Here is a 6,000-nt window from a genome sequence, read left to right on the forward strand (position 1 = left end):
GAAACAGAAATTATTCATAATTGGAGTTCTGTTGGTTTCCAGTAAAACTTTAAAGGGGGGGCTATTGTTCCTTTTCCTACCTTATGTTATGTTTAGACTGTTCATGGATGCTCATATTAAACTTGATCAAAGTTTGATACCCCGAGGTCAGTGTATGTGCAAATAATCCCAGTGAGCAAAACATTCAGGCTCCAGGCTCATATAAAAGGCTGGTTCATACTACTCCTGGATTTGTATGTCATGAATAAATATATCCCTAATATTGTTAATAAAACAGCCCTTCCTGTCACCACAAAGACTTCACTCATCTCTTACTCCAACCTTTGGTTTACGAGGGACAACCAATAAGAAGAAAGTTAGTTTAAAGAAACAGAGAAAGATCCCAAAACTGCTTAAGAATGAACCAAGAAGCTCCATAAAGGGTCAGTATAAAATAACTCGTGATCTTTTGCAACTGTGAACAATAAGGGCATGAAAATGGAAAAGATTATACCAGGTCTCCTTTAATTTTTCATTTTAATTTTAAGATTAATGGCATAATGAAATAAATAAAATATCATCTGTACTGAAAACAAAAACACACGTCACTGCTATATGTTTAAAAAATAATAATAATAATGCCAATACTAATAATACTAGAGTTGAGTCTATAAGTATTTAGACAATTGTAATGGACAAACAGCTGCCAGCTGAGACTCCTTTCTTGTCATTCCATGATAAATTAAGGAGATGCAGATGTGAAGATCATTCCAAGTATTTGGTAGCTGTTCACAGGAAGTCTGAATATGAGACCCAAAGAAATGCCAATGTAAGAGGGATTTCATTAGACTGACAAACCAAAACTAGCCTATCAGAGAGACAACAAAAACTTTAGGAGTGGCCAAATCAACAATCTGAAAGATTTATAAAAAAACAAAAAAACAAATGCACTGGTCCCAACACTGAAAAGCCTGGAAGACCACTGATGATTGCACAATCTTGTGTTGTCTTCACTTTGCAACATAGAGCAAAGTCAAGACCACTCTGGGGTTAGGAGGAATAACCCCAGAGTTGTTGAATTGTTTTAAGTTAATTTGGCACTATATACCTACTTCAGCAGCTCAGTTATTTATGCATTCTATGATATTCTCTCATTTTTCATACTGTATGACAGTTTGGACCCAAGCAGCACCATCTACAATTCAACCAATCTTTAAAAATAATGGATAAAAAATCTGTTCGGTGGCATCACTGTCACATTTTAAAGAAATATAATCTACTTAGTTTTAAGAGTTTTAATCATTTGTGTTTTCTTAAATTAGTTTTTAAATGTATGAATAGGATGACCCCAGAGTGTCTCAATAGATACATGCAGAGACAAGATAGTACCCTTCTGTAAAAGGCCTGCCATCTGTGGAACACACTTCGAACCGATATCAAATTGATTACAGACATTAGATGCTTTACATTGAAGGTCAAAGTGTGGTTAAAGGGAAATCAAAGATGTAGTAAATTTAACTAATGATTTTAATTTTATTTTAAATTATTGTCTATTAATTGTAATTGTATTTATGATGTAATTTGGTTTTATGAAAATGTATGTTTTATTGTAAAATGTATCTATTTAGATTGTAAGCCCAACAAGGGACAATTGTTGAAAATTAGCAGTAGCTATAAACCTGTGTGCGGCACATCAGTTTCATGTCTTGCACTTGAACTATGTTAAAATGCACTGTCACTTTTAAATAAATAAATTCAAATTATTGTCAAAGTTTATGAGCAACAGAGGCCTTCATTAATGGAAAGGGGGGGGGGGGTAAACAAGGTGCAAACCACTGATTGTACTCACAAAGAGTATAATCAGAATTGCCAGAAAACGTGTAAAAGAATTCTCCCAATTTTCCCCAAAACAAACAAACAAATAAATGGATGATGAACTTTGTAGAATGAGGAAGACAAAGTGTGGAGAAAGACAGAAACAGCTCATGATCAAACGGATCAAACGTCATCTATGAAACATAGTGCGGACAAAATTATTGACATAAGTTTGAGACGCATGGAAAAATGTGTAAACCTAGACTGTAATCCATATGATCTTTCAAAAAAGTAGAGATGCTCTGTAAAGTGTAAATAAAAACACAATGTAATGACTCGCAAATCTCATAAATCCAATAATAAGCTGGAAGGCACATTTGCTTCTTAGTTGGGATCTGTGGCATCCCTGTTTCCAAAAAGAAGGAAAAATGTCCTCTTTTCCACTTGGTGCTGGTGGGACTTCCATTCATATTTGGCTCCTTCTTTGTATGCTGGAGTTTTAACCTGCATCTGTGGATGGTGATGGTGATGGTGATGTTCACCATCACCATCCACATTTGGGGCCTTGTCCCTTATGAGCAAAAATTTCTTAAGATTTTCAGATTTTTTGATGATATTATATTGTAGTTGGTGACAGATTTACAGACATTATTATTAGAACTTATTAGAACTTTTCCAGCCTTTTGTTGCTGTTTTGAGACACTTCCCTGCTATCAAATTGAAAAAAAGTTAATTTTAAGATAAGATAAGATAAGATAAGATAAGATAAGATAAGATAAGATAAGATAAGATAGAACTTTATTAATCCCTTGGGTGGGTTCCTCTGGGAAATTCGGTTTTCTAAGTTCAAGCATTTTAATTTGCATTATTTTTGTTTACTTCACAACTTTTTTGGAATTGAGTTAAACTGCTTGCTTTTTGAGAGATATTTTTAATGTCTTTTAATAAATAATTCAGCATACAGCAATCTGTAGAGGTCATTAAGGTAGCCCATAATTAACTGTTCGTATACCACATTTCATAATATGTTGATAAGTTTGCAAAGTTTGAGATCTCCTCACAATTTCAATATATGATTTTCTAAAATTTCTGGTTGTATAAAAGCGAATTATTTTCTTCATTTTCTTAAAAACAACAGTTACCATAAGGCGTTTAAAAATGTTACAATTTCTCTGGTTAAAAAATGCAACCTTACTATTGTCATGTATGCAAACATTTCTAAAGCTTTAAGCTGAAATTGTTGATACAATTTATTGCTTGCCTCTACATCAAACCACATTGTGATGCATTATTATTTTGGAGAGGGGCCTGCTGTGGTTTTAAGTTGTGCTAAAACCAGTTTAATTTTGAGAGACATGCTGTCACATCTGACATTGGCTCCATGTCTTTAATTATACCTGATAGCTAAAAAATTTTTTAACCCTGTTGTTCTCTGCTCACCTTTCCTATTTGAAAGAGACTTTGCTCAGTTTGCTTTTTCTCCCTCTCCTTTTACTTTTTTCTTTTGTGATACCTCAATTTTGCTTTCCTGGGGGAAGACATGACACGTTAGGAGTCACCTAGAGAGAAGAAATTAGCCGGTGTAAAGGCTCCGAGTAGGGTTGGACTGAATAATTTTCTATCATTTGTAAGTGGTGACAGTGCCATCAGAGGGCCTCCATTATTTTTCAAAAGTCAAAGTTCATTCACCCAGCAAAATTATTCAGACAATTTAATTATGACACAAATTACCTAGAAATAGAAAATGCAAACAAAAACAACATTTTTATTCCAAGCTTACAAGGTTCCAAAGATAGTCGGTTCGATTTTTGCCTCATTACCACACCCATGCACACCAGATTATAAAAAACAAAACAAAAACCAGCAAACAAACACAAAAACAAACAAACAAAATAATCCAGTGTAATTAAAACCAGATTAAAGCAGGAACAGAATTTAATCTGTTCCATTATTATTTGATCAGATGGATCTCTTCCATTTCAAAACTTTCTACAACCAAGTCACCAACTAATTTGAACAAGCAGAACAGTCAAGATCAAATCACCCATCTAAAACAAACCAGCATGGTTCAGACCAAACAACTCAAACCAGACTGGACAGGCAAAATCTAGACAAGACCAACCCAAACCAAACATAAACAAGTAATCAAGAAATGGAATTTTGTCATCTCATGGATGGGCTTTTCTGTCACTTACAGGATACAGTTAACGATAGTTAGATGGGTTGCAGACCCCAGTTGTCACATACACAACGAATAAGTATTGCATTTCAATGTGCAGGTTTAATATTTTTGAGGCACATATTTTAACTGTTTACACATTTTAACATATTTTCACTCTTAGCTCAAAATAACATCATTGTTATATATATCATAAAGCAGGCCACTTGGTGCAGCCTTCTCAAGAAGTGCTCGGGTGGTGGCCATATTTTATTTAGAAGACATGATAGATCTTCCTGTGGGATGTACCCAAAGAGGGTATTTTTTGTTTGTTTGTTTGTGTTTGTTTTAACATTTTGTACACATCTGTATCAAAGAATCAACCAGAATCAAAATGGCAAAGACAATAAAGCTTCACAAACCAGTAGGTGATGTCAGATGTAGTGGGTTATAAAAAAACCTGGCAAGTTCATTCTTGGGACCTGCAAGTAGGACACGGAGAAAATGCACGTATGCATGTATTGAACTATTTAAACTCCTTTTCAACCATAGTTGGTTATTTTGCATCAGTAACTTGCCAGATAATAAGAAACTAGACCAGTAATGTTCAGATTACAACAAGCCAGAACAGGTTAACCCCAGACCAATCCAAACCAATCGAAAGCAGTTCGAAACAGAATAAACTAGTCCCAATAGGACCAGTCTGGTGACAATCCTCAAGAGAACTAAAAAACACAAGAACCAACCAAACTTTTGACAAACTAAACCACATGACAACAAACAAACACATTCATCTTCTTCCAAACAAACAAAGTAAGCTGAGTTGATCCAGATGAACTCGAGCTAACTGACAGCAGCCATTGTGCTGCGACGACATGCCGCTCTGACACAGACTGACAGCGATTGTTGGTTTGTGTAGGCCCTGATGATGATGATGAAGGTGAAGATGATGATGGCGGAGGGTGAAAGCCACCGTCAGCCTCCGCTGTTACTCTCCTGTCATCTCCACCACTGGCAACCGCCGCCGGGCCCTGCACTAATTACCGCTACATCTGTCTTTCTTTTTTTCCCTCTTTCTCCTCTAGTTTCTTCGTTGTGTGCTGAACAAATAGTTCACGCCACAGCACCCCTCCTCTGTCTCTCCTCTTTACCCCCTCTGACACCTCCCTGCATCTCCTCACAGCTGGAGGCAGTGTCAGCGCCACTCTTTTATGGATTTTATTTGCATGTTTTTGTGCATTCCATGTGTGTGTTGCGAATGAGTGCAAGAGACTGAGCATTTGGTACTAAACACTGGGGCATTTTTCTCTCTTCCCACATCTTCTCTGTATATATTTGTGTATGCTAATGAGGAATTTCTGTGCTGCCAGCCATAATGGAGCTGCTGGATAATAACCCTGCTAAACAAACCAACAAACCAATTATCTCCGCTCTTGTTTTTCCAAGCCCACTGTAATTACTGTATGCAGAAGAAAGAGGAGTTTGTTTTCACCGGCAAAGAAAGCTGAAGTGACCCAACATAAATCCTGAAAAATAATCAGATTTGATTTTTTTGTCTTTTGTTTTTTTCCACAGCTGAACTCGTGGAGCAAAATCACCTCCAACCCTCAAACACACACACCCTTCTTTCCTCAGTTTAGATTTGTCCGTCATTCCCATGGAGGGGGCTGCAAGGATCGACAGACAGACAACGAGCCTGGCATCAAAAAAAGGAGGGAAAAAATGACAGTGCGACAAATAACCTTCCTCGCTTTCTGCCCACAAAATCGACCAAAGACATAGAAAAAGCCTCTAAACTATGTCCCGCGGCCAAATGAGACACCTGTCCAAACCTCTAAAGACCTTTTGTGTCTTTCACAGATTCTTTGCGCCGCGTTCTAATTGGCTGGCTGGACTATGTGTTAGCGTGCATGGCATGCCGGGCTGCCGAGAAGGTAAAATAGGCAGGCGGGGGAGCTGAATAGAAATGTGATTGTGTTGCTGTCAAGCGCTCCCACATGAACTCCCCTTTTCTTTCTCCACCCGGACAGAGAGGAGAAGTGTGAAGG

This window comes from Pundamilia nyererei, unplaced genomic scaffold (genome assembly GCF_000239375.1).
Source record: "Pundamilia nyererei isolate P.nyererei 1_Seehausen unplaced genomic scaffold, PunNye1.0 scaffold00029, whole genome shotgun sequence".
Classification (NCBI taxonomy): Eukaryota; Metazoa; Chordata; class Actinopteri; order Cichliformes; family Cichlidae; genus Pundamilia; species Pundamilia nyererei.